This window comes from Haemorhous mexicanus, chromosome 9 (assembly GCF_027477595.1).
Source record: "Haemorhous mexicanus isolate bHaeMex1 chromosome 9, bHaeMex1.pri, whole genome shotgun sequence".
NCBI classification, from domain to species: Eukaryota; Metazoa; Chordata; class Aves; order Passeriformes; family Fringillidae; genus Haemorhous; species Haemorhous mexicanus.
The window spans coordinates 16,477,340-16,500,318 of record NC_082349.1 but is presented as its reverse complement, the minus strand read 5'-3'; the positions used below and the strand labels follow the sequence as shown (position 1 = coordinate 16,500,318).

General features: G+C 42.4%; 1 protein-coding gene across 4 annotated transcripts in view; it reads left to right on the top strand.

The window, feature by feature from the left end:
* The window catches only part of ZNF644 (zinc finger protein 644), a 74,322-nt gene that overhangs the window by 2,464 nt on the left and 48,879 nt on the right, over nucleotides 1-22,979 (top strand). Inside the window, exon 1 of one of the 4 annotated variants that reach the window (XM_059854215.1) lies at nucleotides 681-804. The exons of 2 other annotated variants lie outside the window; for them this stretch is intronic. The gene's annotated coding sequence lies outside the window, so the exon portion shown is untranslated. Of the gene's footprint in view, nucleotides 1-680; nucleotides 805-22,979 lie in introns of those variants that run through there. One more of the 4 variants, XM_059854206.1, reaches the window with a different exon arrangement.

The following is a 22,979-nucleotide window of genomic DNA, read 5'->3' as shown; positions in this document are numbered from 1 at the left end:
GACACACAGTCAAATCCTGAATATCTTCCCAGTGTTTATTTCCCAACTCCATTATACACATTGTGGTGCAGTTACTTTAAGCATTCACTTGCGTGGAAGCTCCGTTTTGGGGGACACTCATTTCTAGGACTTAGTTCTACAAACCAGTGGGCAAAGGCCGGGATGTTGTTCCGGGACATTCTCCCCGTCAGCCCTGCCAAGACAGCGGCGTTTCCCCGCTGGCCGCCGTGGCCGCGCTGGCCAGGCCACACTGCCGTCCGCGGGGGCGCCGCAGGAAGCGGGGCTGCGGGGCTACGGCTTCGGGGCCACGGCCGCAGGAAGCGGGGCTGCGGGGACACGGCCGAGGGGCTTCGGGGCCACGGCCGCAGGAAGCGGGGCTGCGGGGACACGGCCGAGGGGCTACGGCCGCAGGAAGCGGGGCTGCGGGGACCGGCCTCAGGGACGCGGCCGCAGGAAGCGGGGCTGAGGGGACACGGCCGAAGGGCTGCGGCCGCAGGAAGCGGGGCTGAGGGGACACGGCCTAGGGGCCACAGCCGCAGGAAGCGGGGCTGAGGGGACACGGCCGAGGGGCCACAGCCGCAGGAAGCGGGGCTGAGGGGACACGGCCGAGGGGCCACGGCCGCAGGAAGCGAGGCTGCGGGGACCGGCCTCAGGGACGCGGCCGCAGGAAGCGGGGCTGAGGGGACACGGCCGCACGTGACGCGCCCACGTCCGCCTCCGCCGGGAAGGAGCCCGCCGCTCTGCACGGCTGATGAGGACCAGCCCCTCTTGGTTGTTGCAGCTCTACCGGCTCTCAGCCAACAGGTATTTAATGTCTGGAGCCCTCCTGTCCGTGAGCTCCTCTGCCCCTGTCGGGCAGGCCGGCGTCTCTGCAGAGCCAGGTCCTGTCAGCCTCCAGGCTGCTGCTCCCCACATGGCATCTGCCCTGTTTCTCTACTAAGAGACTTCTCCTCAAACCTTCTCGTCTTCTAAGTGATACTCTAGTGATACTTTGGGGCAGAAGGAATTATGTTAAAGGATCACAGCTCATAAATATTAATTTCTAATTAGACTCTATTTGCTGCATATTCTAGGCAGCATTACAGGTTTTGAGCCTTCATCTGCTGCTTTCCATATTACTCAAATAGCAAAGATTTTGGCATGGTAAATCATAGAGGAAGGTGGAAAATCTGATGCAAAGTGAGATAATGTAGTTCTTCATTATTATGGCTCTTCTGTTCCCTGATAGAAAACTTTAAAACATAGAAGGTGCTGACAGCAGGTAAGTCACCTAGTTCCTGCTCTGCTTTAGGTATAAAGGCTGGGGAAAGTGGAGGAAGGGAATGCACACCCTGGTTTTTAGGCTCAGATTGCAACTCACCCTTTCTTCTAAAGCAGTGCACTGGAGCAAGTGTGGCAAACCTAGGCTGAGTCCTGCAACTTATTTCATGTGACTCAGTTCACAAGATTATGAGCTCTAAGAGTGCTCAGCCTTTGGGACAGAGTCTGGGGAATTAAGATGTTCTTCATCCTATCTTGCATGGCAATTAGACTTGATTTAGGCAATGCCATACCTCGGACAAGTTCCACAGGGCATAGTTTTGCTCTGGATTCTTACCAGGATGTGGGATTTTCCGTCTTTTTTCCCCAGCAGCAGAGCCAGGAGTTTGTGGCTCTGCAGGGTGAGATTGAGAGGGCTCAGCTCTGTCCCTTACTAAGAAACTTGTCTTATCTCCCGCCTCCCTTCCCCCCTGTTTCCGGGGATGTGTGCTGTAATCAGAGGCAAGTGCTGTGACTCTGCCTGCAGTGTGACTCTAAGAAATGCAAGGCTAGCTAAATGGACTTCCACTGCTTGCTGATGTGCAGTGAAAAGAATCCCATCTTGCCTTGCACTCTGCAGCGATGTATGTTGCTTTCCAGTGCCAAGTACATACCACAGCATCAGATGTGCGGAGCTGCTGTTTGCACGTGTGCCATGCAGTGAGCTAGCAGCATTCCCCCTGTTCCAGCAGCCTCCCTGGAGGGCAGCAGGCTGCTTAAAAGGTCAGCGGGGTACCTGTGGATCACAGGCGTGAAAAGCTGCCCTGAGGCAACAACCTGCTTTCACTTTGTGAAGCCCAGCAGAAAAGCTGGGGTCCGACAGTGGCAGGTATCCCTGAGCACAAGATGAGGCAGCATGAGGGTATAAGAAATCCAGTTTGCTTCTCAATGTGAGTAGATGAGGTTTGGGTGGGAAAGTAATGGGAATGCTAAATGTTTGCTGCTAACATTTACTAAAATGACAGCAAATCCCGTCTGTATTAATGTTTAGCTTTTGAGACACAGTGGAATTTTACTTCGTTAAAGAAGGTAGAAAGCATAGAAGTAGCTCTTTAATCTTCAACTGGAAAATACAATTTTGAAATCCATTCTCTTAGGAGTGGAATAATCAAACAGAGTGATAATGGATGTTAAACCTACTCTGAATGTTATTTAAAGGATTTCTCAGATGGAAACAAAACTTGATAGGATGGTGTCAGGTTCAAATGGACATCACCTTTACTTACACAGTTGTCCACATGAAGAAGAGAGCTTGATTGGCATGTATTTTGGTTATGTGATTGTTTAGGAATTATCAAAAGTCATTATGTGATTCTTAAATACTTCCATGTGCTCTTTGTTCTAACAAAAGGCGGTTAGAGCTGTATCCATGGGTTTTTACAAGCACAGCTCTATGCATGAGGACTTCACCAGAAAGGGTTTCCAGTGTCCTGCATCTACAGGTGTCTTCAGCATTGAGGAGAAAAAAACTGTTAGTCTTTCCCCTCCTACTGCTGACCTGTTCCTCTTGGCACATTTTTGATCTCTCTTGGTCAGTCTGTGCCTGATACCATGTGTACATTTCTTGTTCCCCACGCTGAAATGCTCTCCTGTTTTTCCCAAATGTTGTTATATTTCTTTTCTCCTTCCTCTATTTTTCATTTCTCTTTCCCATTTGTAATGCATCTGTAGTCTCTGTTGTTTTTCACTTCTAATTTAATTCCACCAGTGAATTTGTGTCTCTGCAGATCATTAAAAAGGGGCTTTGTGGAACTACTTGTAAAAGAAAACACTGCATTCCCAAGATAGGTTACAAACTGGTGTGTGTCAATACTCTGTTTTGGAACTTTTAGCTTTGTTTAGTTCTTTATCAGATGCAGAGTGATCTCTGGATCTCTTGTTTGCCACTCCAGTGTGAGAATACAAGGAACAAATTCAAGAGTTGCAGGACTTGAAAGGACCTGTGCAGCCCTAGGAAAAGGGCAGTTTCCTGTGTAAAGCAGAGCAAAAAATCAAATTAACAACATCCCCATCCAGCCACAAAACTAATCTGTCCTCAGCCTATGGGCAGATTACAGGAGTTCCTTCCTCCTTCCTACCCTCTGTACAGGCTGTTTCAACCCACCACTGTGATTGATGGCTGGTGAGCTGGTGGGAATGGACGTGTGCCTGAAATACCACCACGTAGTGAAGGGCCACACCTGTGGTGAGAGAGGAGTTCTGGTCCTCTGGGAAGCCAGGAGTCATGTGATTGCTTTAATCCAGCACAAATCTCTGTGGCTGATGCAGGCAAAAGGAGCATTTGTTTTCTGTGGTGGATGGCAGAGTTAGATGAGGGAACAAATCCAACTGAGCTTCCATATTGCCTCACGAGGCCGACCTGAATGCTGCTATTGACTCAAAGGAGGGAGTTTTTGGGGCAGGAAGCGAAGATGAGCACTGTCACCACATGGTCAGTGGAGAGAGAGGCTCTTGGAGCATGAGTCTCTCCCAGTGCCTGGTTTCAGGATGTGGATGGCACTGCTGTGCCCGTGAGGTCTGTAGGTGTCAGCTGATGCCCAGGGTCAATCCATGCCCAGGTGTTACTGCAGAGTTGGACTGACCTATGCTTCATTTTGCTTGTGCTCCCTGCTGGAGTCTTTCACTAGGAAAACTCACATTCTCAGCCCTGTTAGGGAGGACAAGATGGGCTCATGGTTGAGCTCTGACTGGGTTAAAGGATGGCCTCGGGCAGCAGCAGGATTTCTGAAAACCCCTGTAGGCTGCATCTCCTGGCACGGACTCCCTGCTGTCCTTGGACCTCCTGCAGTGCAGGAGGCTGCCAGTATTGCCGGTGGTAGTTTTAACTCTTTTGTTACCTTAAATTCAGACAGTTTCAAAGTAACACAGCAGTAAATAAGCCACTGGCCCCTTTCTACAGTCACATCCCTCATGTTGCCCCTGCCACCAGTGTTAATAATGTTGTGCATAACTTCTGAGCACAGACTGGGAGCTGGGGAGTGTGAGGTGTGCCTTAAGGGGCTGGTGGCAGCAGCGAGTGTTTGAGGCTGGATAATACCCACTGGCTTGCATGAACTTGCTGTCAGGGAACTGTTTAGATAGTGTTTAGCATTGTTCAGTGGCAGGACTGTAAACTGAAGCAAATAGCTTGGTCCTGATTACATTTTCTAGAGGGGATGATGCAGAAGAAAATTGAGTTAAAAATTAGCTTTGAAATGAGGTGAAAGTTTTTTACCGACCACGCAGGACTTTGAAACACCTGACATTTAACAAAATAACCTATTTGAAGCAATAGTAAACTGCCATCTGCTGGTAGAAAAGTAATGCACATAATGAACATGCAGACTTAGGAAGTGATAATTCTTTTGTGTTTGACATGCTGCAGTCAACTATGTACATGATACGGAAGCTGCATATATTTATTTCACGGGTGGTTTTCATCTCTATTTGCATTTTCATATAGAGTATGCTAAACAGATGCCTATAATATAACTAACTTTAACGACAAGCACAGAAAACAAGACAATAAGAATAAAGAATGAGGACTAATAAAAGCAGATGAGCGATCAGGATGATGACAGGCTCCAAATGTGTCCTATTTACATTGCTAATAATGAATCACAAGCACTTCCTTTTATTGTTTCCCCCTGTCTTAGACCCTCCTGTATGGCCAGAATTGTAGCATTGAGAAACATTTCCTGGCATCTTCATTTTGATTTGTGCATGTGTGCATGTGGTTCCTTACACAAGCGTGTAAATAGGAGCTGGGTCTTTAATTGTTCCTGATTTAAGTAGGTCATCTTCTCCAATACACAAATCTCTTGTCTTCTGGTAAGCCAGGTCAGCTGTTGACAAGGATATGGAAAATACTTACTACACAAATATGACCAGAGAAAATGATTTCACCAAGGACCACTCCCAAATTATATGGCATTACAGAACCAGTTTCCATAAATCACCAGCATGAGTAGACTGCAGGGGAGAGACTATCAGATTTCATGTTTGTATAGTGTGTACTGAGTGGGTGTGCTGAGCATGACTGTGTCCCTAAGGTGCTGCTGCACTATAAATAGCGGTGTTAGCGTGAATTACCTCCAGTGCAAACATCAGGCCACTTGCCCTTTTCATATGCATGCAGTTTTGTTTTATGATTGGGATTATTCCAAACACAGCCTATTGTTTTAGCAAACTGATCTTCTCATAGGAAATGTTTTAAATGGGCAAAGAAAAAATAGGTCAGTTCTTCCTTTGAAATCAGAGAGAAGTGTGTATTTGTAATATTTCCCAGGCTTATTTCCTTGGAACAGGTTTGGCAGGTATGAGAGGAAGTTAAAGATTTATTTTTGGTGCTATGTTCCAGATGTCATACCTGCTCTTCTGAGACAGTTGCTTTTATCTCCAGCAGTACCTGCTCTAGTAGCAATGAAAAAGTGACTTGAATCCCATTTAATGCATGTAGTGTGCACTGTTCTTGTGCCACTAAAGGAAAGAGAAGGCTTGTTTGGGAGACTCCAGGCAGAGTCCTTACGCGTCATTAGAAAGCAAACATGTTTGCATCCCTCTCAGCAATGTTTTTGCCTCCTTGAAGATGTGGTGAATTAATATGCCCAACTTCAGGGCTTATGACCCCAGCAGACACTGAAGGGCTACAAAGATGTCCAGTTTGAAGTGCTGTTATATTTATGAGATCTCCACATTTATGGCTCATTTTGTAGCATCCAGGTGGTTCTTTCTAAAGGACTGTTTCTGGGGAATTTCTGCGTGCTGTGCACACTCCACTCACATTGGCATTAATCAAATGCTGTTCAGTGTCTCGCCTGAAAAGAGCCCTGCTTGGTGGCAGAGTAACATTAATACTGTAGGGCCAAATCCTCAGCTCAGGAAACCACTGCAGCTTTTTTTGACTTGTAATCTGTGGAGGATTTAACCTTGGTGTATGGTCACAGAGGCAGACACCCTGCTCTGGGTCCTGTTTACTGAAATGCTCCAATAGCAACACAACATGATCAGATGGGAACAGCCAGGGGAACGGTGGTGCCCATGGATAGCTGTTAACAGGTGGGAGCTGAAGTACAGTTACCATCAAAGATACACTGTCCTCTGCTTTGCTCTGGAGTCTCCCTGCCAGCAGGACTCTGCCTTCCAGCTGAAGAGTGATTGATGGTTGAAAGAGCAGTCCCAGTTTACTTCAGGTATGCCACTGACCCACATGACCCTTAGGAAGGATAAGGTAATGGCAAGCAAAGCAGCATGTTCCTGTAGCCTCTAAAGGCTGTAAAAATGGAAACATAGGAAACAAGCTCATAGATATATGAAATGAGGATGAGGGTTCACTGTTACCTGCTATAGGCTAAATCAAGAGTTGAGTGAGACTGACATTTGAGCCAGCAAGAGAAAGGAGATGAGTAAGAAATGATCTAAACATAAAGCTGCTATTTCCTTCATGTTATACTAGAATCACACTGTTCAAAAAGTCTCCCAAACCATGGAGAGTCGGGGCAGGCAAGGGTGAAGAGGTGGGTTATGGTGATGGAAGGGTATTGTCATTTCATAAATTGGAGCATTTCAAGTCTGCTTAACTGTTTGGTGCCATATCCTGTTAGTCCTTTCTGAGCTTACTTTGCAGTGGAATGGGAGAAGCTGTGCTGATTGCACAACTGGTTGTTTGGCTGTTTCTTTTCTCTGTGTTTCCAGCAAATTAAGCACTGTGTCCTGCCTATGCTATGTTCAAGGTTTGGCAAAGGGCTTTTGATGGGTTTGCCATCCTTTTGCCCAGCACTTAATCCTGCTTCCTTTTACTAGTATGGCTTCTGTACCAAAATGCAGTGATCAGACTGAGTAACAATAAAGCTACTGGTGATTTACCAAGGAGCAGGAAAACCCTTAGTCAGGGGGCAGTTTCTAGCAAAGTGTAGCTCTCAAGATGAATTGAGGTCCTTGTCTTTGCAAGGATTGCTGCATGGTGGATGCAGAAATGATAACCTAGCAGTTAAGTGCTGTTCAGAAAGCAATAAAACACTCACTTCAAAAATCAAGAAGCATGAAATAGATACTGTTTTACTGGGGCAGGAAGGGGGGAACACTAGGAGAATCATGAAATGGCTGTTAATTCATGAAATTGTTAATTTCATGATTGTGGATATAGTGACATTTGGAGACCTTTGGTATATATTTGAAATAAGCAATGAAATAAGGCTCATGTGCTATATGCTTGTCAAAGCCAGGCATGGGTATCAGCTAATGTGCTTATCAGTCAGGCAGTGTATGTGGAGATGCTCTGCTCTCACACTGTCTGCTGATTGGAATTGGGCCCATGAAGAAGCCAGGTGATTAATCTTCAGGGGTTTATTTTTTCTGAAGTGTTAATGTCCTCTGTTTCAGAGTAACAGCCCATGGCTCATTAAGCAGGAAAGATTTGATTGCAAGTGTGAAGGGCAGCACACCAAGATTCTCCATACATCTCTTGTTTGAGCCTTAGAGGGTAGGAAAATGAAATACTGGAGAAGTTTGTCCTGTGCTGGGGCAGAACCAGTGCTTCATGAAGAGCAGTGGTACTGTTAGAAATTTGAGTCAACCAGGATAAAATTTAAAGCCACAAATGCTCTTGTAAGGTGGTAGTGGACACTAGGTACTAGCCCAGAAACACACAGCTGCCACGTCAGCTGACCTGCTGTGAGAATCATGCTCTTCTTGAATCTGTTGCTCCATTTAGTTGGTGATGACACCTTGCTCTTGCTGTGTTCTTTCCACCCATACTGTTGTGTACTCTGGCATCTAATGCTGAGAAAGCAAATGGGGCTGCTGAGTCCAACTGCCTCAACAGAAATGCAACAGGGGAATTGAATACTCAGTCTGAAAGATTTTGCAATATTAGAAGAATCTTAAGGGGATTATTTTGAGATTATTAGCCACCATTTATAGTCTGAGTTGTACCTGTTTGTAAAATTAATTTCATCAGTTGAAATATTTGAAAACATGTTGATTTAAGAAAAATATTTTTCTGACAGTACGGTGTTATGTGAGCATTCATTTATTAACCCTATTAATTTTCTTGAGAAATAGGGAAGTATTTCAACACTGTTTTTACAGACTGGGATACATAAGGCTCAGATGTATAGATTTAGATCTATATGTTCTAGTGTCTGCTAACTAGCATTTGGCCCTGCTTACTTCCACTCAAGTCTTTCCTCACCTGAACTCCTGATCATGGAGCAGCTGTGTCCTGTGCAGCTCCTGGCACCTCTCTGGTTGCAGCCTGTGAGCAAGTCCGTGCTGGGAGGGAGGTTAGCAGTGAGGATGGGTTATTGTGGGAAAGGGGAAAGGAAGATAAGTGAATTACTGTCTTGCTTCAGGCTCTAAGAATGATGTACCAAGCTCCCATTTTGAACATGGGAACCAGGGAAGGAGAGTGGCTGCATGGGAGGGAGCAGACTGAGGCTCTGTGCTTCCCTTCCCAGACATCCAGATCAGACATGAGAAGATAATGAGCCAATATTGGGAATACAGACAAAATCGTGGGCCCTCTAAGAATTTATTGGCTCCAGGAACAGGAGAATGTTGTAAACTGTAACTATGACAGACAAGAAGGACATTGGAAACAGGAGTACCCAGGATAACAAAACAAAACAAGCCTCCCAAAAAGATTTCTCAGTCCTGTGGTGCAGTATTTCCATGTGGTCTGGACTTAAACTGTGCTGTGGAATGCAGTGACAATGGGGAAGGATTGAGAATACTTGTTAGAAGGGGCAGCAAGAAAGTTTCAAGGGTTTTTCTGGCTTTGCTTTCTTCTGAACCTGTTTTGGTTTTCATTTGTTGGGTTTTTTTCCTTTATTTTTCTCATTTTTTTGCTATAAAGTTCTACTATAAACAATTAGAGGAAATTTAGCAATGATATTTTCTGTGGAGTCTAGGGAAGTCAGAATACATTCTACATCGCTGTTTTCCTTTGTTTGTCTTTTTTATCTTGTTTATCTTTGATCAGCTGCAGATGAAATAACTAGCTAACTGATTTCCCATACAGGGCTGCCACTCTTGCTGATGAAAATGTGCTGACGTGGGAGTAAGCTCTGTAGCAGTCTAGCAGTATCCATTTCTTATTCCAATACACTGACAGGTCATTCAGGGAGACAAAACCCGCTATTCTAAAGTGGAAAAGAAACTGCAATTTCAATTTTGTTTTGATTTGAAATTTTCCAGCTACCTATCAAGACCAAATCCTTGAACTATTTACTTAGAGTAACTGAAATACCCCTATTTGAAATAGTGGATATGCAAGATTTAGCCATTAAAGAGTTGGGGTAAAATTAAAATCCCCTTCAATAATAACTAAAGTCGGAGAAAATCTTTCAAGAAAATTAAACACTTGATCAAAAAGAGAGAAGGGTTATTGTCGAGAGCATAAAGATTAAACAGGAGAGTTGTCACAGAGAATAACCATCAATGATAAGTAGCAGGCAGTTAATAATATCCCCTCAGGGATCTTCTTTTACTCATGTAGGTTTTTGGACAAATACAATATTACATTTTTTATAGTTAAAGTGTGAGGGAGCTTCATGTCATTCTAGAGTAGCAATAAAGCTTCAGTGGAATAAGGACAACTGGAATGGTAGAGAAGGGGCAACCCAGAAGCTGAAACAGCAGGAAATCAGTGACAGTTGTTCCAGATAACTCTCCTTTTTAACCCACAAATTTTGAGATCTCTTCTCAGTCTCTCTGACATGCTTATTTTTTCATATCTACTGCACTGTTGTTAGTGCTGAGATTTTATATGCTACTGGCCCTCTATATGGAAAAGAAGGAGAGACCAAGTAAATGAAGAGTGTGATTCCATGTTGCAATTAAGAGCTGGTTTAAAGCTTGATTGTGCAGATGGCTGAATTGGCAGAACTAAAGACATGGTGATCTGTAGACAGGGGAAGGCACACAGGGTGGAAAGGGTGGGGGCAGAAGGATCTGGAGAACCTCTGAAGCCAGCTCTGCAGCTGGAGAAACTGTAACATGAAACAACTCCCTTGATCTCTCATCTTTCTTCCCTTATTCTCTCCGCCTATGTAATTGCAATAATAAATCTTTTTTGTTCCTTAACCATCTTGTGGCCATTGCAAACATTTAAGAATTAATGCAGTTCTCACACATGATGCACATGTTCTTCATGTCCCCTTGTGTCCCTCCATTTATTCATTTATCATGTACACACAAAACTCCCATGAAATATTAATCTGAAATACAGATGTCTCTTTGCATCCTGGGAGCATTTGCATACAGTAATGTTAACGAGAGTATTAATTCTGCATGCACAGTCTGTGGACTGCACACGGGGCCAAATCTCTCTCGGCAACTGTGCTGAAATCAGTGACAAATTAAGAAACATTATTTTCATATTAAAAATACTGAGTGGAAAGTGACAGTTTCCTATAACTGAAATGTTCTCCTTAAAAGTCAAACAAAAATATTTGAAGCCTTATTTTCAGTTTTTCCTTCTAAGAATTCCTTTGTAAAAGGAATTTTATACTGCTCCACGTTTCTGCCCAATGGTTCCTAATAAATTGGTACAGTCTAGAAGCAAAAGGATTTAGTTTTTTTAACAGTGCTGTAATTCATGGGGAATCTGAACATTTATTTTACTTTTCTACCCTGTTGGGAACATCAGGAGTAGCTACACTTCTTCCAGTTGGGGAAGGACATGCAATTGCAGATGGACCAAAAATAATTCAGTTAGGCTGGAGAGAGGCTCATTTGCTGTGGGGTAGCAAAGAGTGAAAAATGTCTGAGCAGGCATTTGATGAAATGGGAATAGCAGGAGGATCTCCCGTGGTGGAATAAATCTTTGCACCTCACCCCTGGCTGTGAGCACAGGTGGGGTTATCCTGCCTTTGACAGTGGTGAAAGCCCTAGGGCACCTTGGAAGCCACTGGGAGCCATGGCAGTGCCTCTGGGACAAGGACACATTTCTTTACTCTGGAAAGAGGGAGGGAGGGACCAAAATTGTCTGATCCTTCACTGTCCAAGGCAGGCTTAAGACAAAATTAGGACCAACAATGAAAGATGGGTTCTTTGTCTGCACCCAAATCCCACCAGAGTCATAAACAGAGGGGCACTGTTATATACACCCTTTGCCCAGGTTCAGTGCATCCCTGCAAGTAATTTTTTCTCAGTGGCAGATTGTTAAACAATTGCATTTCCCTCAGTAAAACTCATGTCACTGAAGTGTACAAAAGACTTTTTAAGGTAAAGTCCCTGCAGCTGGAATTGGACCTTTCTTTCTGCAGGGACAGTCTCTGGTGAGAGGCAGTTGCCAAAGCAGATCAGATGCCTGCTGCCAGGAGCTGCACCCCTTGGGGGAAGGCTGGAGCTCTCAGCAGATCCCTGGCTGCTGTTTATGGATCTTGCAATTCTCTGTCGGTGCTGCAGAAAATCAAAGCACTCATGTTTCAGGAACAATGTATTTTGAGTTTGACTTTTTTTCTATTCTGATGTCTGCAGTTTGTGAAAACAGTAAGTGCCTTACTGTCTTCAAGAACAATGGCATTGATTCCTCAACTCCTTACTGTAAAGCATTCATTTGACTATAAAGCTTTTAAAAGTATTATAAATTAATCATGTGAGACAACCTCCACAGCTGGAGTTAAGCACTTCCATGTGCTTGCTGAATCAGGGACCAAGTTGTTAGGAAGATCTTTCTGGACTCACTGGAGATCCATAAGAAATTGTCTGGACTTAACCAAGCCATAATATTTCTCTTAATCTTTCACTTCCTTCTTATTCATGCTTAAATGAGACACATCTGTTTCCATTTTTCACATTGTTCTGTTATGTGAGTAACGATATCAAGCTTGCCCCCCCTCCCCCCGCACTGTGAAAGAATAAATTAGTGTTAAGTTTTGTGAAGTACTTTAAAACACTAAAGCAAAGCATCTGTTTCAGCTGCAGGTCATTAAGATAAAAAACCCTAGTCTGTGTGCAGAGCAAAACTGCCAAAAAATTTATCAGCTCAAACACATTTCTTTACCTGTCTTTTAGTATAACAAGTGAAGATGGTGAAAGGACAGTAAATCTTTGTCAGGGATGGAGCAGTTAAAAGTGTTCAGTGTAGTAATCCACAGCAGTACCTTGTAGTAATGAATCTGATCTGGAGATGCCTGGAGATTGCTGCAGTGTTGCAGACTACAAGCTGAGAGTCTCCTTGACCTCCTCATCTTCCAGCCAGGCACAACACAGTGTAGGGTTGCCTTATCTCCTGTAAATGTTTGTGTTACTGAACTTCAGCTATGAATCCTTCCACTCATCCCCAATGATTTAATTGTTTCCAGGGCAGGTGGCCAGAGTAAAGCTGAGCTGGCAAATCTACTTTACAGGTGAACTGTGACACTCTTTCCATGCCAAAGCCCAAATATAGATGTCTGTGTTCTTTTGTTGGTAGTGATCTCCTTTATAAAGCATTTTGAGGTATAGAGCTGAAAAGCCAGCAGCTACCTGAGAGCTTGACTATGAATAAAAAATGAATATTAACAACGAGTGCATTCCCTGGATTCTACAGGAAATGCCAAACCTTGCAGGCAGGTCCTGGCAGGCAGGTAATAACTTACTCCTACAAGAGGCAGTGTCCACCTGTGTTTCCCTCTGTCTTTAATTAAAAGATCTAGTTCCTTCCTTAGTGTAGAGGAGGTGTTGTGTATCATGAATGTGCTCCAAAAGTGGATGTGGCTTTTTTGGAGTCTTAAGAGAAAGTACTTATTTGTTCTTCCAATCTGCCAAAGCAGCAGCCAGTGAAGTCCTGAGCAATTCTGCTCCACTATGCTCACACCCTCCCTGGAGCAAATGAATGGGATGTTTGGGGTCTTTAGCAGCCCTATGCACTTTTTAAAAGCAGCACTGTGGGTCCCCTTTCATTTAAGCCCTCAGTTTCTGAGACAGGAGAGTGTATATATATTTCTGCACTGAATCTGTTCACCTGCAGCTCTCCCCACCCCCAGCTTATGAGCATGATTTCCTTTTATGCACTGCTCTGTCACAGCTTGGCAAGTTTCCCAAGACGATCCATACCAGAAAGGAGAATATGGCTGCTGAGCGGTGTAGACAGGAGAAATGCCTTATGTAACAGATTCATTTAAATGCTATGAAATGTTGGGACAGGCGAGACAACTGAAAGCAAAATGCAGCCCTTAATCTCTAGCATCACTTCTGCTTGCCCTCACCATCATCAGCATCTAATAGTCACTGCCTGTCTCCATTCACATCTCCATCTTTTTCAAGAAACTGCCTGCGGCAGAATGTTCAAACAGCTTGGCAAGCGGTTTTAGGAGAAGGTTTTATTTATTTTTTTTTCTCCTAATTCTTCATGAGCCTCATGAGCATTTCCCCAACTAATATGCCTGTGGCATCATTAGGTGTTTAATGAGAGTGATGTTGCTTGAATATTATTGTTTTTATAGCTCATTTTGTTTTGACAAGTCTTCAGTTCTGTGGCACTTTATAGTGTGCAGACTTCCCCTTCCTATATCTTACAGATTTTGCAGAAATGTTACCACAGAGGTGTTGTCATGAAAGCTGAAATAATAAATTGTCAACATTCCGTATGTTTGAGTGCAATACGTGTTCAACACCACAGCAGTTTAATGACATCAGTTAATCATTTTAGTGTATTTCTTTTATAATACTGAAGCACCAGGAATACTCCAATTAATGGCCATGTCTCGGACAGCAGTTCAGTCCAATTCTGCACAGTTCTGTTTGGAATCTTCTAGCAGTTCTCCAAAAGACCAGCTTGTACTCCGGTGGATAGTGGATCAGAGTCTTGTTCCTTATATCCAGAATCTGGATCATTATAGGTTGTGCTCAGATGAAAAATTCCAGCATTGTACATGCAGAAAACAAGGCTGCTGAAATTTTAAGTATTGAATAGACCCATACAATATCATTTTACCCCCTGCATTTTGTCTGCATGTTAAGGGTACTGCATCCATTTCTTTACTGATTAAATTAAATGGATACAGGTTTTGTGTCAATGCAAGAAAAATAGCTGTATTTTTAACATACTAATTAATACCCATTAAGCTCTCACTGTTATGTTATCTTACAAGTAATTTTACGTGGTTTAGGCTGCCAGCACATAGTTTCTTACTTCCACAGTGGCAGAGCCTGTAAAACAACTAGCTGCTGTCACGAATTTGGCTTGCTGGCCTGTACTAAGATGAGGGGAGTTACTGGGGAGAAGGACAGTGAAGGGACTCTTGCTGCTTCCTTGTGTAGTGTGTCCTGCCTGACAGTAAAGGGGAAGAAGCTGCACCTCTCTGCAGTCCCAGTTCTCCTCCCACCACTCCACAGTGTGGCTGCACAAATTTTGCTCTTGGGATTCCTGCTGCAGGTCCCAGAGGTCTGTGCCTTTGTTCCCAGCACAGGCAGTGGAGCTGCACAGCTCCAGGAGTACGTAATGTTAACAAAGCAGTAATTGTATACATGCCCACTGTTTCAAACATTCATATAGTGGCTTCCAAGGACCCTACTTTTATGTCTTTGTTTATATTTAATAGCAGTTAAGGTGGTTAACTGGCTTTATTTTGGAAACCTTGATGTTTCTCTTGCCAGTACTGGTACTGTGAGGATCAGAAAGAAAGATGTGCCTTTTTACTCTGTATCTTCTGATAGGTTTTGTCATTTGGCAACTGTTGTTCTGTTAGACTTTGCAGAATTTGGACAGGGTTCTGATCTCCTGTAAAGTGACACACACACTTATTAAAATGCAGGAACAGGTTTGGGGCCTTTTTTCTGATTACACCATGCTGAGTGCCATGCATGAGGAATTAGAGGCTGGCTGTTCCGGCCAAACAGCTGCAGGAACTTCTAGTGAGTGCTTTTAAATACTAGTAAAATAAAAATCAAAATAACATTCCCATGAAGCAGAATGTAAAGCACAGGCACTCCTGCACGTCTTCCAGGCTTTGGAAAATAATGATCAAATCTGGACCAGGCCAGTCTTCTTACACTTAAAGTTCCATTGAAGTAAAATATAAAATAAGGAGAAATTTTGGGGTCTTCTACAAGTTCTTTTGTGGTAGTTCCTTTTTCTAGTCTCTTTTCAAACTCAGCCCAGTGTAAAGAAAAAAAAATCAACAATTTAATTTCTGAATTAAATGAAACTCAAGCTTTGAGTTTGTGGGGGGTTTTTGAGATCCCATAGCTAGGAGGCATTTCAAGTTGAGGTTGATACATACTACGTTTTATATTAGGTTATTTTTCCTTTTAGGTGCACAGGTAATCACTCACATGACAATTCCAGTGGGGCACTCCCCAAGCCATTTAATTTTCTTGCTCCTGCTGGGAAATGGGACATGTTCAGTCAGCCTACCCTCCCTGCAAGTAAAATATCCTCATCCATCTTAGAACAAAAGAACTGCTAAATGTAGGCAGGCCAAATAGTTTTGTCCTTCTGTCCAGCGAAAGTGCTCCTGTGTTACCAGTAAGGCTGTGTTGCCTGAGCATGATGTGCCCTCTGGGACTCCCTGGGAGTGCTCCAGCTGGGATGCTACAGGAAAACTGCTCAGAAACCTTCTCAGTTTGCCCCCCACATGCATGGAATCTGGATCATCTCCACTAAGTGACTTTCCCTGAAGCACCCCCATACCTGTCCAACAGAGCCATGTGGCTTAGTCTTTACACTGCAGCTCTGCACCTGTGTGTGTGCCACGCCTGCCCACACCTGTTCAGCACCAGCTGGCCACGTGGCCCTCTGCTTCTCTGGTTAACAGTGATGTGTTCTTCATTACCCCTCCACCTGGCCCTGGGCTGCCATCTGCAAACACTTTGGCCTTCTCACAGTCTTCTTTCATGTTTGGGAGGCCACAGCTACAAGCCAAGCCTTTTCTGCATCTCTTAATCCAGAGGAGGATCAGCTATCTTCCTTCCCAGAAGGAAGAGTGACACGCTCCCCCCCCACCATCCACTTCTCTAAATTGTTTGCAAAGAAAAAAGAGAGAGCATTACAGATTTTGTTTCTGAAGTGGAGGCCTGAGTGGGTTGTCTCAGAATGGACTGAAGGACCAGAGAGGTGCTCTCCATCCCAGGGAGGACACAACTGGCTGCTGCAGCAGGATCAGAAGGCTGCTCATGGATGAGGTTTTTAACATAAAGGTAGGGGTGTGTAGGTTGTGGGTTGTATGTGGTACATGTGTCTGATGTCACGTGAGTACTGGAAAGGCCTCACATGGTATCCTGCTATGGGATAGGGGTACCTATGAGCCAGCTCCTGTGCACGTGTCGTGGTTGTCCTACCTTGGTTCCCAACATCTCTGCATTCAGGAGTTCCCCAGCTTGCTGCTGCCCCAGGCTGTACTTCACAGGGACCCTTTCTGGCACAAGAGGTACAAAGGGGCCAGAGTTCACAGACACCTGGGGTTAGAAATGGTGGCTCTGTGTCCTGAATGCTCATCCTTGTTTCCAGACTGGGCCTCTTGTTAACAGCAGGTATCAGCTCCCTGAACTGCTCTGAAGCACTATGATCTCCTGTATCTGGGTCCTGTGCAGCAAAAGCAGGATGTGTTCTCAGAGGGCGTTTTCAGCCTCTCTGCTCTCAGCAGGCTGTAGAGCTGTTTGATCAACACAAGCTTTGACAGTCAGGCATCATTAATTTTCCACAACCTACTACTTGAAACTCCTGAAAGGATGGGCTGTCACTGTTCCTTGTAGCCCTTGCTGGCCTGAACTGCCCTCTGCACTGTCCTGCTGCATCACAGGAGGGCTGCATGCCTCGAGCCACTGCTCTCCTCCTTTGGGCCTGAGATTTAAATTCTGTCCGGGAAAAAAAGGAATTCTCAATATAGAATTACTTCTTTTTAAAGGATGAGAGAAACTGTAATGCATTAGTGGTGGAAGTGATCCTATACAATTCAGGCTTAGTGAGTACCCATAGTCTTAAATTAATCCTAATAAGCACTGTTTTCCCCAGCATGTGCCATTTTAACAGTCACTGTGGAGAGTTCTGCTTCCTAAAACTATCACAAATGAGATGACACTCTCCTCATTTGGAAAGCATAATTGATAAAATGTGACAAAACATGGTTATTGCTTATTTGTAAGTGGGATCCTTTAAAAAGTAATCTCTTACATGGACTGGGTTAAATGACTTGCTGATTAAGACATCTACATGAAATATTAAACCACCATTATCTGGCTCCTGTTAAAATTCAAAATCAGGATTCTCTTTTGTGCAGATTAAGTAAAAACTTCTGTGCTGTTTTAGAGTACAATATAAAAGCTAGAGGTATATTTGAATGACAATTCACACATGATGTCTTAGGAAGAAATTCTAATATGCTTGGGATGGAATTAGAGGGACACGTTTGACACACTAATAGACAGATTTGAGTGCTTCCTGAGTGTTCAGATATAGCTTCTTCGGCTGAAATTCCCAAATCTGCTGACTATTTCTGCTTTTGCAAATACCCCATTTTTACTCTATGAATTCTCTGCACAATCTAACTAAAAATACACTTCCAAAGCTTTATCTGAGTCCCTTTCCACACACTTTGTTGGAACCCAGAGCCAAGGCCTGCGAAACTGGGACAAATTTTAAAATTGAACATGACTGTTCTTCTAAGTTTGCTCACTCATTCTTTTGTCTGAGAAACTACTAAGCATGCATTCCAGGATACTGAAATAACTATTTTGCAGTTATTTTAAATATGTGTATTTTTGTTAGTAGGAAAATTAGTGCTAGAATTTTCAACCAGAGCTTGGTTGAAAGTTCATTAAAGTCTTTCAATGAGCAGTTATTTCAATGAGCTAATAATGAGACAATTCATGTTCATATGAGCTTCACACTAAAACCAGGAGTGGTATAATACAAGATCTGCCTGCAAATCCCAAACCTGACAGTATTTCCTGAATGAGATAATGGCACATGAACTGCTGTTCAAAATAATTCACCTGAGAGTTTAAGTGGGATGTGATATGGAAATACTGGATGGACAAGAGAGAAGCAGAAGCTTTAATATAGCTTTTGATCATTGCACTGAAGATATGTTTTAGCAGATGAGTGGTAATGGATGTGGGTCAAAGTGAGGAGCTAAGAGATTACTCCTCTTCCTTTGGCATAAAAAGGGATCAGCAGGGAAGTTGGAAAGGAATAAGTTACTGGGTAACAATGCTGTCATTATAATAACCCTAGGTTGTACCTTGGTCTTTTTTGTTAACAAACCATGCCATATACTGATTTTGTGCACCCACAAAATTGAATAAATAATTTTTCACAATTGCATATTAACTCTAAGACTGTGTAGAACTATCACAATTTTATGTAGTTTCCCCCTCCCCCTTCTTTTCAGGATTCAATTACAAAGATGTCTGGCTTTATGCCCTGAAGATGTATACTTATCTATACACTACAAGATAGTCTAAAAAAGCTTTTGTAGTTTTTTTTTAAGCTTTATCCCTGATGTTAGAAAACTCAGGTATATTCATAATTAATTGTCTTGATCAAAACCAAACTCCTTACAATTAAGAAACAAACAGAAGGTATGGCATATCAAACAGACTTTCTGCTGCTGTGATCTCACCTAAACACAAAATAAGATCCACAGTACTTCCACACTAATAGTAGTAAAATGGTTTTTTTTGCTTTCTTTACTACTTCTTTAAAAGCCATTGCTATGTCTTCCCATACACAAACCCCTGGCACTTTACAAACAAACAATAATAAAGCTTTTTGTAATTGTGTCAAGCATAAGGACAGGAAGGTGTGTATGTCCATGGAATGGTGAGAGAAATCAGAATTGCTGATGTAGCAATTCCTACCAAGCAGAGGAGTAGGAAACTGCAGGGAAAAGAAGGCAGTTTGAAATCCTGCCTGGCAATGATTTTGACTGAGAGACACTGTTCATTTTTCAAGTGCTGCTAAAACATATGGAACTTGCTTCTTAAGGCACAGGGTTTTGGTGTAGATGTCTTCACTTGGATCTTCGTCCTGGCTTCCATCTGGCCAGATGACTTTGAAGTACGGAAGTGGTGGAGGTTGGCTAGCAAAGTCTTTTCCTTTTGAGGAGGGTGTTGAAATGGTCTTTGTCTGAGGGAGGTGACTTCCCCATGTTGTGCCACCTGTGTCCCTCATTGGACATAGAAAAATCACAACTTTGGAGATAGAGTGTTCCTGAAAGGATTCTTGTCTCTAATTCTCCACATTGACATTGCTCTGGTCTCTAATATGCGCTGCAGCCACGGGTGTGACCCTGATGCTAGTCACAGAGGTGGATGTGGGAAGTGGGGTGACACACAGGAGACAGAATGTGACACTCTCAGGCCTAGTGCAGTTTCCCTCTCATCACGAGCACTCTGCCAGCATAGCATAGTCCTTACAAAGGTCCAGCATGTGGCCCGTAGTGGTAGGAGCTGGATTCATTCATGCTGTGACCTCTGCAGGGGGATGTTGAGGCTACCAGGACACTTGAAACAAGGATCTTGAAATTACTATGTCTGTCTTCTCCCTGTGTATCATTTTGGCACTATAATGTGAACTGAATCATCAGTTAAGCAGAGCTATGATAATTTATACCTATTAGATCTAGGTCCTTTTCCATCAGCCATTGAAGACCAGTTTATTGCCACTGCTTTCTTCCTCTCACACTAAATTATAATTAATCAACAGATTCAGGAAGCAACCTGTTATGGTTTTGTTACTCATAGCATATTTTCATACATTAATGCTTTCTATGTATGATGCAAATGGCAACTCTCCAAGGCAATGCATTGTTTTTAAGAAGGTCAGTGTTATAATGTATGGTGGTGTTTTCCCACACTAATCTGCTTTCTTGTGATCTTTGAATTCTGTGAGACTTGAGCTCAGTAACTCAGATGTGAGAAGAGAGATGGCAGATCCTCCTGAAAGGAACACAGATCTAGGCTTAGCTATTGTCTTGGAGGATGAATTAGAATAACACCTGATGAAATAAAATAAGCATAAGAGATAAGGTCAATTAATGACTTGATAATTAATCCAGGATTTGTAATTGATAATGTTTACTGTGGTGGTACCTGTGGAACAGCTAAGAATGGAGCCTGGTGTGCCAGGCAGGCAGCACTGCCCCAGCAGCTGCTCCCCTCTGATGGGTGGTGGAACACTCCATAGTGGTGAGACTGAGAACAGGAGACGACTGTGGGAAGCTGGGAACGAGCTGCTGTCCTGACAAAAGCTGGTTTGTAATTGCAAGCACAGGCCTGGCCAAGGGGAGCAGGTCTGAGCGACAGGCACGGAAATTTTCGTACCACTGCCTATGGACAGAAGCTGAGCAGTGAGAAAACAGTGGCAGTTGTCTTTATTATGTAATCTGAGCAATCTTTGAGATTTCAAACACACACAACGGTAGGGCAGTTCTAAAGGCAATCCACCTAGGCACGCTGTCTAAACACCCTTCTGTTGCAAAATACTTTATTTCAGGACTAACCTTGTCTTGGGATCACTCTTAAGAGAGACATAGGTTTAATGGTTAGTGGTTTTCATTTTATCTATGTGTTCATTCTTACTGATCTCTTATTATTTTACTGGTAATTTTAAAAGTTTAATTCATATTGACAAAGATGACTAGAATATCTTGATTTATGGCAGAAAATAAATTTATAAATAAAATACTTTTTTTGTTCTCTCTGAAAAATAGACGAGACAATCCTCTTTAATTAATATGACAACTGTATCTCAAAAGGGCCTGTGAAAGAAACAAGCCAGCAAAACATGAATCAACAGCTCAAGCAGAAAAAAAAAGATTAGGAAAAGTCACCTTCCCCCTTTTTGTTTTTACAGTATTGAAATAAATCAAACTGCTCCAAATAATTTTTGTTAGTTCTTCTAATATTTCAGTTGAAATAATGTTGATTACTGTTTGTTGAAACAACCAGTACATTGAGTTCCTAAATTCATGGATATTAGTGAAATCAGCATTATGTCATTGTAAGAAAGGCCAAGAAACCCGAAACATCTCTATAGAGTGTAAAAAAACTCTGTGGCAAGTTGAGCAATGAAACACAGATATCTTTCATATCATGTTTCTGTGTGTTTGTTTTTGTAGTTACAAGGGTCTAAAGGCAAAGACTAGACAAACTTTATGCATAAAGATAAGGGATTTTATTAGTACAACCATATCACCTTAAAAAAAATCCCATCACCATATCTCAGGTACTCAAAAATGCTACTTTTTCAGACTGTAGTGTATTTCATAAAAGATGCTACATTTTCCTATAGAGACCATTTTTGTCTGAAATTCAGACATCAAGAACCATTTCAATTTTTAAAATATTATGGAAGACAAAATTTTCTACCAAGGGCTATGGTATAAAGATGAGATTGAAATACTTAATGGAGAAGGAAAATTAATGGGCTAAATGTGATGTATGCATTACAGAACAGCATTTTGTAAACCATACAGCCTTAAATTGTTCTATAACTCAAAATTATAAAGTTTAATATTTTATCTGTTGTTTTTTTGTTTGCTGTACACAGGATAACCAGAATATATGTCAACTGATTATGAAATTTTCAAGGAATGATGCATATAGTGGCTATATTTCCATGGTGAAGCTTTTTGCATAGAGTTAATGAAGTGCTTGGGGTTCTAGGGAATTAAAGGTGCTATATAAATGTAAGAAATTATCATTAAAAAGTTTTTCCCTCCAGGCATTTGGGATTTTGCTATGTGTTACGAGGAGGCATTTGCAGTCTTCTTTCATTCAAAATGCTTCAGCTTAAACACTTTCCAACTCTCCCTCTGCAGCTTCAGCTACAAAAACGTTTATATGAAGAAACAGTTCTAAATTGGTTCCAGTTAATCATACTTTGCTGATAACTTGAAAGAACCTGCCTTGGTTTAAGCTTTTTATAGCCATGTTGAAGATCAGGAGGAACTAGGAGCATCATTCTCTCAAGAGATTTTCAAATGCTGTTTTAACCCTTATTAGGCCTTGTCTGCATTGGTGGAGGAATAATACAGGCCACAGCCAGAATTCCTGCAAACAGAAAGCCAGCTGTGCAGTATCTGGCTTGATTTTCAAGGATCCTATTGTGTTGTTCTTTACTTGCCATACATGTTCCTTTACTGACATTAAAATGCTTCACTGGTCCTAAAGTTTCTATGTCGTGCAGACACGCAATCCCAATTTTGTGTCATTTTGTGTCTATTTCTCAACTCTTCTTAATCCATCAGGCAACCTTTAAGATCATCTACTACTTTTCACATATTGTAAATGGCAACAGAAGTGGAATTAGAAATCAAAAAAGACTTATGACACCACTGGACATCTTTTACCACACTGCCATTTTAACGAAATACTGCATTTATGTTCTTTATTCATTCACAGCAAATGTGGATTTTTTGATCCACAGATTATGTGAATCATAAGCATTTTTAAGAATCCACTAGTGGTAATGGAATTGGGCCTCTTAGTTCAAGTATTAAGTTGAGAGATTAAAAAATTGCTTGATATCTTTAAACTATTAATAAATTGTGGGATTTGGCAGCATTAGAACTGAAGTTCAGGTTTTGTTACACTAAGCATTTTACTTGTTCACAAATAGATGGGAAATCTAATAAAACATTGCATCTTCTATAAGTTAATACTTTTATGGAATTTGGTGATTTCCTTCAGTTATTAATTGCAGAATCAAAGCAAGAATTGCTGTTCCTTAAATCTTACCTTCTATGGGACAACATATATTTAAATTAAAT